This window comes from Pithys albifrons, chromosome 13, assembly GCF_047495875.1.
Source record: "Pithys albifrons albifrons isolate INPA30051 chromosome 13, PitAlb_v1, whole genome shotgun sequence".
Classification (NCBI taxonomy): domain Eukaryota; kingdom Metazoa; phylum Chordata; class Aves; order Passeriformes; family Thamnophilidae; genus Pithys; species Pithys albifrons.
The window spans coordinates 14,062,253-14,074,846 of NC_092470.1; positions in this window are offsets into that span (position 1 = coordinate 14,062,253).

The window sequence follows — 12,594 nt, forward strand, 5'->3', positions numbered from 1 at the left end:
GTGGGTTGGGAACAGGGTGCCAAGAGCTTTGCATGGGGACACACTCAAACTGGTGGTGACTGAGTTTCCCCTGCTCCGAGCGTGCTTCTCTGTTTCTGCACATGGGACTCTGCTGGGAACCCCGTTTGCAGATGCAGGCTGGCTTGCTGGGAGTACTCTTTACTGGGAATCCCACCCTGGCCAGTGAGCAGCCCCTGCTGGCATCACCCACAAGCACTACCTGGGCTCCCTGCATGGCTGATTTGGAAGAACAGCCTGTGTGCAGGGAGGAGTGAGCTAATATCTCCAGGCTTCCCATCGAAAAGAGGGGCTGCAGTCCCCTCAAAATGCAAGTGGAAGCTGCCGTGGGCTGCAGGAAGAGGCTCTTGCAGGATCTTGCAGGCCTTGGTGTAACTGTACGCTGCTGCCAAGAATGCACTTGTGTTCCACATTTGCAACACTCCTGGAGCACTCCCGCTGAGCAGGACCTTGGTTCTGGGGGTCTCTGAGCCTACAAACCCTGTGACAGTGTGGCCCCACCCTGCTTAGTTTTAATGGACCCCAGAGGTGGATCACCTTCCTTCTCAATTCCTTTCTTGTCAAATCTCACCTCACTGGGCAACTATGAGTCTTCTGGGACCTGGTTAAAGCTTTTCACTCCGTGGAAAGGATGTCCCTGCAGGGTATGAGTATGTCTATCTCTTGTAGTGGTTATGTGTCTGTCTCTTGCAGTGGTTATGTGTAGGGCTTTGGTGTGAGATGAAGGAGGTGCTGAGGCTCCTCATCACCCTTATGTGGGTACCACAGGCTCCAGAGCCCCTCTGCAGGGGAACTATTGTCTGGTCAAAGATCTTTGGGGAAGGTTAACCTGGGAAGAGAAGCTAATGCATGACATCCGTCCCTTTTCCTATGCTTCTTCCTGAACCAACACAAATAGCTCAGCCACGATCAGCCCTGCTGATGATTCCTGCTGTTCAAAAAATCGTGTAATGGACAACCAGCCTTTGGGACATGGTTTGTGAATTGGCTTAAATAACAGTCTTGACTCCCCCCTGGGAAGATACATGGAGGTCAGCATGAAAGAAAAGATCAGTACAGCACCTCCAAGCATTAGTAAAAAGACATAACTGAAGCAAAGAGCCTTGAACATAATTACAGCCTAAGAGCTGTAGTGGGAACTTGATGACCTGAAGCCATCTCTTGGACTTTAGTGCAATCAACAGATTGACACTGCTGGGTCCGGAAAGTTGGTTTTTGGATGCCGTGCACCAGGATTGAATGCCAGGGCAGGCAGAAAAGCAGCACAGGTGCCTGTTCCAATGATCGGTGTTAGAAAAAGGTCTCAAATGCCATGGAAGAACCAGATGGAGGCAACCACTGGAACGCTCCACATGTAATTGAGGGCACCTTCAAGGGTGAGCACAAAGTGGCTGCCCACCTCCAGGATGATCCCATTGCTACCATGCAAATCCCTGTCATTAGAGCTGGGAATGGAGTTTATAGTTGAGTAATCACAACAACTTTGCACAAATTAAACAACATACTGCAGGTTAATTGGATTTCTTACCTCTGCCTCCATTAACTTAGCCCTGTCATCTGCTGTCAGAGGTGGATGGAGCCCCTTTGAAATTCATAGGCATGATCACCAGGAGATGCAGGTGGCTAAGTCTCTCCCTGGGCAACCATACTAGTGTGGTAATGGGTGGCCACCTCTTCTAGGAAACTCCTTAGTGCAGCAGATGAGACCGGGTGGAGGGCCAGTTGTCCTCCACCAGCACAGGGGCTGGGCTGGATCCCCCTAGCTGGCATTTCAAACCTACCTTGTCCTAAAATGATCTTTAAGAAAAATAGGTATTTTTGCAGCAGAGTCTCTCTCTCATTATCCCACAAGGTGTCATCTGAATGCAAATAAACAAATGAAACCCCTTCAACAACATCTGAGAATGTGGCTTCATATTTTTAAACCAATTTCCTTCGACCGTGTCAGGGCCTGTTTTGTGTTTGCTGGACAATTATCTGGCTAATGAGGACAGCCACAGTTACATCAGGCAGGATTAGGAAGAATAAGGCATCAAATGTTGCAGTGCTTAAAACAACTGCTAACTAATGGGGCCTCTGAGGGCATGTCCTGGGGCCAGGTGGCTCCTCACAGGGATCTGAGTGATGTTTGGAAGGAGATGGAGCAGGCAGCAGGCAGTAGACAGTGGGCAGGCTGGTCAGAAGGTGAGGGAGATTTCTGGTCCCTGCATGTTGGCTGTGCCCATGAGAAATGAGAAAGTTGAAATATTTAGGGAAAGTAGCACCAAGCACATGACCCTGAGGTTGTCCCATGGAGGCAGAGACAGATATGAATGTTCTCATGGAGACAGAAGCACCAGCCAAGTGGGAGTACCTTCCAGAGCTCAGCAAAAAGGGATCCAAACCAAGAGGGGAATTTAGCCTCATCACTGAGATCACTGAGAAATTGGTATTTTAGATGAAACCTTTCCATCCTATCTCTCTGACAGTCAGCATGGAGCTTTGTGCAGTGTTCCTAAGATGGCTAGGGCTATCTTCCACCTCACTGAAGAGGGTGAGGAAGGAAAGCAGGGACAATGCCTGGTGCTGCAGTGATAGCCCACTCCCTGTGTCACATGGGGAGACATGCACAGCCAGCTGTGGCTTTCAGATGCCTCCTCCCAGCCCCTCTTCCTCTGCCTGATCTGCCACCATGATCTCTCATTGATCAATTGTTCAGATTCTCCCTTGCATGCTGGATGGCTGGGCCACTGCTCCCAGCAGGAGCCCTTCGTTGTGTTCAAGAATTCCTACAGCCACAGCAGCCCAGCAGCTCTGCTGGCATCAACCAGCATGGTTGTGCTGCTGCCCAGAAGTGATTTGTTTATTCCCCTTTGGACTCTCCTCCTCCTGAACTCTTATCCTGCATTTCAGCTGCATCTTCTACAGAAACCTCTCAGCTAAAGTGAATGAGGACAGGTTCACCTGCAGATGGATGGATGCACAGCCATGACCATGGCAGAAGTGCCTCCTTATGTCTGTCTGAAGACCTGAGCAGGAGACTGTCCAGACACAAAAACCTCAAGATCTAGATATAAACTACCCTTAAACCACAATTCTGTGCCAGCCAGCCCCCGGATGCACCCTCAGGCTGGACCTTGTGAGCAGGGCACAGAGCTGAGCACCTCATCCTCACATTCCTCATCCTCCCTTGCCAGTGCCATCAGGGAGCTTAATCTCAGGGTGGTTTACCAAGTTATCCCAAGGTCTAGGAGCCAAGGAGAAGCACATGCAGCTTATGGAGACATCCTAAACCCTCTTGCTTACTCTGGTCCATGCCCAGTCCTGGGGTCTCAGCCCGACCCCAAACTACAGACCTTGGCACACCAAGCACCATGCTTGCCCCTTCCCTGTACCTGCTATGACCACAACATTTGTGCCTCCACCCACCTTCCTGGAAGAAGATGACCCATGTGCTGAAGAGCTTCCCTTGAGCACAGCCACTAAGTTACACTCCAGATGACTAATTTGCACCCTAATTGGTGTGGAAACGAATGCCAGAAAGTGCTGGAATACTGCAAAGTGAAGTTCTCCATCTTGGTTTCCTTCAGGGAAATGGTCTTAATTAAGTGTCTTGCAAACAGAGATAATTTCGAGCTACATGTTGCAACAGGAGTCAGGGTGGAAGGTGCGGCTGAAACTGGTATCATCTCCTCACTGGGTCCACTTGGCCATTGCAAAGCTGATTCAGGGTGTGGATTCCTCAGACCTCAGCATCTCCAGGGCTTAGCCAGCCATGCCTAGATGTATAGGACATCCCCATACTTTCTTGCACCTTCACTAATGGTCCTCAGCCCCAAGAGCACCTTCCCATTTTACCTGCCCAGGCTGTATTGACTCTGGTGGTGTTGACACCATCCCTACGATCTCCACCAGTGTTTGCATTATGGTTGTTCAAGCTTTGTGTCACTCATTAATCAACACTGGGCTCTCTGTTGGGGCTCTTTCTGGTTATATTTGCTCTGGACAAGCAATTGAATCCCTACTCCCCATGGTGGGTGGTCTCAGCCATCCCACATGTCTGGCACCCCTTCCTGCCCTGCCAATGGGATCATGCCAGGAGGGGCTGCATGTAGCAAGAAAACTGGATTGGACTTATATTGCTTTGCTGGGCATGCTGGAGCCCATGGCAATGTGCTGGCACCACAGGAGACACCCAATGACCCCTGGACAGGCGGGAACGGGACTCTGGGGATGCAGGCTGCCATGGAGAACTGCTGGACCTCGCAATGCTGCCATCAGAGCATGGCTGGCATTGAGATGCCCCAGCCCCTTCCCCATGGCCTCGCTGTGCACAGCTGTTCCCTTAGAAATAGCTGTTGCTATGGTTTTTCCAAAGAAAACACATCCCTCCCCCCCCTTCCCCACCACCACTCCCCACCGCCTTAACCTTGTGACAGCAGTGATGACGTGGCTCCCTAAGAAAGGCCACTTCATGTAACTATGGTAACAATTAGCTTTTTCTTGATTTTACCTCGGGGGTGACACTGGGGAGAGGGACCCAGAGGTGCCATCCTGGAGCTGGTGCTTTCCCTGGCCTTGCACCCAGAGCCAGGGGTGGTATGTGCCAGCTCGTTGCTGCAGCATCCCAGGAAGGTGTGTCATTCAGACATGGGGATTTCTGCAGTTCCCCTTTATCTCAGGTGCTGGGGATAATCCCCCCATGTATGGTATAGCTGGATGTACCCCAGGACGCTACACTAGCCCTAAGCACCTCAGTAAGGCTCTGCTGGCCTCTGGCAAAGGCCAATGCAAGGAGCTTAGGGGAAGCATTCCCCAAAAGCAGGGGAATGGTAGGAGCATCTGCAGGCTCACTCCAGAAGCATGAGCAAAGGAATAGGAGGAAGTAGCTGATTGTGCCAGAGAAGGCTTGGAAGCCAGCTGAGATTTCTGGGCTGGGAACACCACAGGGGTATCTGTAGCCTGAATGAGAGGTCTGCAATGGTGCCTCTGCTCCCAGCAGCGGGCGGGTAAACACGGTGCGAAGCTGCTTCTTAGGTACATCAGAGTCACAGCTGCCGACTGCAGCAACTAAAATAAGCATTTTCCTGCTTTTTATTCCTCTGAGCCCAGCAGAGCCCACTCAGCACCAGGAGTGGAGCTGGAGTCTATTCTTAGCTCTGCAGGGAATGGAGCAGGAGTCCCTGCGCTGCTGTCATGCAGGGCTGGGGGCTGCCGGGTCCCAACCACTCACTGTCCCCAGTAGTCTGGCCCGACCCCAGGATGGCATCAAGGCAGGAGGTATTGCACCCCGATGGGCACAAAGTCCTACTTTTTAGCCAAGGAGGAGTTAGGGAGACAGTGGGAGGGAGGGATGCCCCAGCACCTCTTTCAGCATCACTGCAGGATTTGGCATCCCTGAAGGAGAGGCTGCAATGCAGGTAGCTCTGAAAGAAGTCCCCACTCTTGCAAAACCGCTCTTCTACCTGGGCGTGGGGAGGTTGGGGGAGCCTCAATTCACAGCTCCCGCTGCCACCGGGGATGGGAGATTTAAGGGGATTAAGGAGTCCAAGCTGAGAGTCACTCTTTGCCCAGTGCTGTGCCAGAATGGGACTTCTTTTGCCCAGCGCTGTGCCAGAATGGGACTTCTTTTGCCCAGCCCTAGCCATTGAGGTGCTTCCTCTGCCCACCCCAACACTTCCCCCTGGTTTCTGGCTGCAGAGCACTATGGCCAGGGAATCAGGGAGCCACTGGGCACCAGCACCACACTATCCCTACATTGCACTGGGGGTCCTGCTTCAAAATGTGGGGAGATTTGGGGTGACTTCCAAAGCAGTCTGCAGGAGCACCAGGCAGAGTGTAGGGAGAAAATCACTCATCCTGGGCACACTGTGGCCAGTCCAGCACTCAGCTATGCTCTCCATCCCAGCTCTGTGAGGAGCAGGGGAGGTTGGGTGGGCAGGGATGCAGCTGTGCATTGGGGGCCATGGGGAAGAAGCCCCAGCTCCATAGCAACAGGTACTCTCCACGTAATGGAGTCCTTTCCGCTTGGCCTCCACAGCCGCCAGCCTAATTCACATGTCCATAAATAATTCAGTTTTCTCATTCACACACATGAATGCTGCGGGCTGGGGCTCCGGGCGTGCTCAGCCTCCATCTGTCTTGGGGGAAAGGGGGAGGCAGGGCCTGATAATAGACTCTAGCATTTGTTTAACATGGATGAGTGTGGCCAGATGGCCTGGGGACAGGAGGAGGGAATGGGGAGGTGAGGGATGCTCCAGGGTGCTGCTGGGACTCTGAGCCTCTCCTGGATGAGGAGGAAAGGAGAGCAGGGGACTGTTGCAGGGATGAGGTATGGTACCTCTAAATCAACAGTGGGACCTCCAAACCTGCCTTGCAGATGTGGACTTTTGGCCTGGGAGTGGGTTAGGTGAGTTCTAGCAGCCTTTCCCCTCACCGTGCCTTTGTTGCCTTCCTGACAGGGAAGAAGGAATGGCAGAAGCATTGGCCTGTGCCACGCCGAGGATCGCCCTGATCCCTGCTGAGAACCCATCTCAGCACAGTCTGGGAGCAGGGGAGTCAATCTATAATCAAGATAATTTAGTGGGAGATGGTGAAGGCGAGGTGGCAAGGGTTGTTGCCAATCACTGTTATGTCCCACACTGCCAGGTAAGGGCGAGCAGTCGCCAAAATAACCCCAGAGAATAACAACCCCAGTGACGGAGACACATGGCAGTTTGCTGGTGCAATTAGCAGGATCCAGGCCATACCCTGGCAGGGACGCAATGGGCCTGGCAGGAGAAAACAAGGGAATTAGCAGGGTTAAGAAGCTGTGCTGGAAAAGCCTGCATGTCACTGCTGAGGAACTGGTGCTTGTTGCGTGCACATACGGAGCCAGGCTGGGAGGTGAAGGATGCTGGCTACTGCCTGGTGGCATTGCTTCCTCACCTTTCCTCCCTGTGGCATGGCCACAGTCAGCCTAAACCATGCCAAGGGCAGCATGAAAGCTGGCACCTTCATCCCATCTCAGTGTTTGACCAGAGGGAGCCATCATTCTGGAACACAGCAACACCCTGAGCCTTGGGTGGGCTCAGACCCTGATGAGAAAACACAGACCAGCGAGGAGCCTTGAGAGGTGGAATTGGTCACTTCACCTTAGCTCTGCCTCCTGTGGGCAAATTCCTCATCACCAGAGCAAGGTTCCAACCTCATTCCCTACCCAGAGAAATCCCTGTTGGAGACCTCATCCCTGTTTAAGACAGTGGCAAACAGGCACTTATCCTCAAGCTCAGGAACCATCTCAAACTAAAGCCTACAATGCTGGCAGAGGGAATTTGGATGATGCAAGAAGGAAAGTCAAGAAAGAAGCTTGCGCTCTGGCAGTGTTATCCATCATCAGCCTTGGAAGAGTTTCCCCTGAGGGAATGGGGGAGGTGGAAGCGCCTGCCGGGGGAGCTGAGAGCGTAACCAGCTCGTGGTGGCATTCCCTGGTTCCACAATGTATTGGAGTAGGACACGTGTGTGTGTGTGTGTGTGTGTGTGTGTGTGTGTGTGTGTGTGTGTGTTTATTTGGGTGCCCTCACACACAACAGTTCTCTTCTGGTTACAGGCTATTGCAGGATTTTGAAGCAGTAGAAGAAGGCTGGCTACATAGTGCATTCCTGGACCATCAGGCTCAGACAGCCACTACTCCACAACTCCTCCCGCATGTTGTATGTCCCCTGCCTGCTCCATGTGTTCATCTGCATGAGCCAGACTGCACATCCTGTGTCTGTTCAGATCTCCTTGCACCTTTTAGAGCCATTGGAAAACCAGGCAGCCCTCACCCGTGTCCATCTACTATTAAATTAGCTCCTGCTTTCCATGGCTGCTGCTCAAGGAGCTTCGTTCCCATGAAATGTGCAGGAAGGGGATGAGTCCAACTGTGCACCTGGGAGCCAACCCCCGCAATAGCCCTCTGTTACAGACCCTGCACCCAGTCTGAGCTTTCCCCAGTTGCTGCCTATGGAGCCACAAGCCTCAGCCTCCCCAAATGCCTCCAAGGCAAGGTGAGTCCACCCAGGGCCACCCTGTGCCATGCTGAGGTGCTGAGCACAGTCAGAGCTCCCCCGTTTACAGAAGGCACTCATGGGGTGTGCCCATGGCAGCAGTGAGGAAAAAGGTGACAGAACAACACAGTGAGCTTCAGGATTTCCGTCCAGATCTCTCAGGCCATTGCTGAGAGGTCCAGGCTGTGTCCCTGAATTCTGCTGCTGCCAAGTGGGCAAACACCAAGGCCACCCAGGCAGAAATTTCCACCTTTCAGACAATTTACATTTTGCTTCTTCCACCCAAAAACCAGGCCCAGCCTAATCTCTCTGCATTTTTTGAGGGACGGATGGCAGAAACATGCCGCTGCTTTTTCCTTCAGCTCTCAGCACTGCAAGAGTGGGATGTAGACAGCCAGACTTCAGCAGGATCACAGGGTACCAGGGGCAGCTGCATCCCTGGGTTTGCTCAGGTCCTCTAGGATGGACCCCAGCATGGTCCCCTGCCCCTTCTGTTCCATGTGCCCCTGCAAACTGTCCCTGGAAAGGCTGCAGAGACAACCCAGGCTATTTGCTGTAGGGTTTGTCCCGGTTGCTTTGCTCGCATGACTGCCAACTCTGTGGGACCAGCGGCTCTGTAGCTGTTGGGACCCATGCAGGCTCCAGTGGATATGGATCTACAGGTGGCTGTGGGCTTGAAAAGACCCTCAAGAACTGCTTGATGGGAACTGCTGAGGAGTTTGGCAACTTGCACTGTCACCACTGGGGTATGTCCAGTGAAATGGGTCACAGCCTTTCTCTTGCAGAGAACACACACCAATCCCTGCACACACGTCTCCACCCTGCTCTTCTCCAGGCCTCTCAGAGACCCTTCTTCTACCTTGCTCCCTGCCCACACATCCGAGTGACACCAAATGGAGGTACTTACCTGCCACTCATCCCATTGGAACTGGAAAAGACAGTGGGACAAAGCCCTGGGGATAGGGCAGAGATGATCCTTCCTTCCCCTAAAATGAGGAGGGCAGCTCCTCTCCTCCTGCCCCTGCCTGCTCCTACACCATGCACTATGACTCCTGGCATCACCCGTGGCTGTTCAGGACTTGGCCATGGTGTGTTTCAGGTGTGCAACCTGGTACAAGCTCTGAGGGTCCCCTTCATGAGGACCACTGCAGGGACAAAGATGTTCAAGGTTCATTCCAGAGGGTTGGTATAGATGGAAGGCAGATGCCCAGTGGTAGTCTGGGAATGCCAGTTGACAAGGGCTGAAGACCCTGTAGAACGCCCAGCACCTCAGTGCTACCCGACGCCGGAGCATCCCAGCCCTTTTTTACAAGCAGGAACATGCCACCTCAGGGGTTTTGTTGTCCCAGGGATTGCTCTGTCTTCTGTCCAAGGTGGGAGTACACCATCCAGGCTTTGGATTCCCAGGGAATCCCTCCAGGCTGTAGCACCAAACGCTGCTGGCAGCGCTTGGGACTGCAGACCACCAGGGTCCCCAGTGGGACAGGAGGGCACGGAGCGCAGCCTTACCTTGGAGAAGCCTCTACAGGGAAGGGATACGGGACCCAGCTTGGGATGCCCCAGTCCCAGGAGAGCTGCAGTGATGGAGGCAGAGAACGCGGGGAAGAAGTGGGATGTGATGGATGAGATGTGATGGATGAGATGGGGTGGGTGAGTGGGTGGGTGAATGGGTGGATGGAGGGATGGATAGATAGATGGTTTGGGGGCTGCAGGTTACCCCGATCTCAGGTGCGGAGACAATAGCCAAGGCTCCTGTTGCAGCTGCAGACTGTCTCTTTAAACCCCTTATCAGCCCACAGGTGGCCCTGTCACCACCGTGGTCATCCATGACGTCATCGGGAGGGAGGGAAGGGGAGGAGGAGGAGGAGGGGGGAGAAATGCGATTCCCCTCTACAGCAAAAGTCCCCGAGCGCCCATGGCAACGGATTGCAAATGTCACTGCGCATCAGCCGGGAGGAGACTGCCGCGGAGCCCCCCCGCTGGTGACACGGCGAGGAAACAGGGCTGTCACGCTATGGATGGCTCGGGAAACACAGGGCTGTCACCCCCATGGACGGAGTTGGTGGGGGGGAGGGGTAGGACCGTCACCCTGCGATGGGTATGTGGTAGGGGACGGGGCTGTCACCCCAAATAGGGAGCTGGCTGTTACTTAAGCAGGTGGGCAGCTCTAGCTCTCTCCGTGGGATGTGGAGCAGCTGGATGCACTTCCAGCCCGGCCACCCTGCAGCAGGGGTGGGTGCTGCCGGCCCCCTATCCACGAGGGTGCTGGTCCCTGCCTGTCCCCTGTGCTTAGAGGATCCCTGTTCCCCAATGGTGGCACCCAGCCCCAGCCATCCTGTGGGCACCCCGAATGGACCAAACACCCCAGTGAGCCCCCAGCTCCTGCCCCTCTGGTCCTGCCTGTGCTCAGGACGTGCAATGGGGTGTTTTGCTAAGGTCAAGAAAGTTTTGGAGGGTGTTTAAAGCAGATCTTGGCTTTAGAGTCAGCAGCAGGAGCAAGAAAAGGGGGCCCAGTCCCACATCCAAATACCCCAGACACACAGACCACATTCTGATAGTGGTGATCCCATTAACAGCCTCGAAAATTCATCCAGTTCCATTCCAAAATGAGAATCCGATGCCAGTTAAAACCAGAGCAAAGGATGTTTGGTGGCAAAGAGAGATCCCTTAGAGCTCTTAAAGTTCACAAGTGCTGCAACCTGCAAACTTGGCTTTGCTGGAGCTCAGTCCCAGTGAAACCTGCCCAGCACTGGGAAAAGGGCTGTAGCTGCGTAGCCCTAAGTGCCAGCCATGGTGGACAGAACCTGTTCTCCCCCTTTATGAAAATGTGCAAATGTGTACATGGATCCCCATGAAATGGGAGCCCCAAACTCTATGTGACTGAAGTAACTCCCCAGACTTGGGGAATATTGTAAATATTCAATATTGTAAATATTGAATTACATCCTCGTGTTTTTGGAAAGTTGAGATATATCCAAGGTCTCCGTCTGTTTCACTTGCTCTTTTCTCACACCAACAGGAGTTTCCCCATCTGAAGTTTGTTACTGGCATCATTAGGATGCTGCAACCTAAAAACACCCTGTGGAGGCAGCTGGTTCATGCAGAACAGCTGCATTCATCCCTGCATATAGTGGGGTTTGTGGAGTACTGTGGCACTACCCGTGGCTGCAGCATTCCCCCCGCCTCTTGTACAAACATCACCCTTTTCTAAAATATATTAAAAAACACCAGGTTAATTTTCTTTTTCCCTACCTTCAGCGTAATGCAGAAGTCAACAAACACAAAGCCCAGTGTTCATGGGAGTAGGATGGTGATGCTCAGGACCTGGAGAGTTTTCTTCCTCAATGAGCATCCCTGTGAGGAGATGGTCCAGTTTTCCCCCACAGCGATTTCATGGTGGATGTTGTATCTGGCTGGTAGGGGAGCCAGTATGGGAGTAGCCCACCCAGGCGATCTCTCCAGCCCTGTTCTCTTTACACACGCCCTCTAATCCTGGGAAAGCAGGCATGGGATCCAGAGCTGGGAGGCTCTTGGTAAACAGCCAAAGCAAGAGGGGTCCTTGCTTCAGGAACAGGAAAAATTATCTGCACCAGCTGAAATGGGCTGTGATTTATTATTTTCTTTTTTTTCTAATCTACCTGCTGCCTCTGGAGGAAGAGGCTGGAGGTGGATATGGCACTGGTAGGGCAGTAGTGAGGCTGGTGATACTATTCTGGTGCTGAGGCTCACTGTGAAGGCACAGAATATCCCTCTCCTTGGCATGCTGCTCAAGGGACTTTCACCAAAACAAGCCCAGTGAGACCCAAAGCCATGGACCCACAGCTACTTTATGAGGCTGGAGGAGCCCGGCAGCCCCCTGGACCAGCCCCAGTCATCTCTACTCATTCCCAGTAACCTCTATATCAATGCCCACCAACTTCCATACCAGCCTGCAATAACCTCCCTATGAGATCCCAGTGACCCACATACCAGCCCCGGCTAACCCTTGTACCAGCACTCTGGGCTCTAGGCAGGGGCTTGCCCTGTTCCTCTCACCTGGGGATGTGCAGAGAGTGGGGACAGCCACATGTCTCCCAGTACTGAACCCCCATAGGGTGGCACGAAATGCTGCAGAGGTTTTGAAGTATCCCAGGAGTCCTAAGCCCTCAACATCCATCTGGGAGTGGGTCTGACACTGTGTCCTTCCACCTCCTGCCACCCACCGCAGGCCAAAATAAGCTGGGACTTTGTCCCCAGCCTTGTGCCACCAATGAGATCTATTGCACATGATGCAAATCCCTGCTGATGGCTGGAATTGATGAAGTGAGGGTCCTCCGACCTGCTCCCAAGCTCTGGGGAGGGGGCTGGAGCTATGAGAAGGTTGCTGTGATGAAGTTATTAGCTCTGGAAGCACTAATTGCTGCTGCATTAACAACTCTTTTGTCCAGAGAGCTGCCTTTTGGTGTGTATGTGCTGGGCCGTTGTTTTCATGCCAGCTGCTGTGTGGTTGGATGTTCTTTGGTATTTAGTTTGATCCTATTATGGTGGATCTCAATTAATTAGACAAGAGCCAGAGAGACAAAGAGGGACA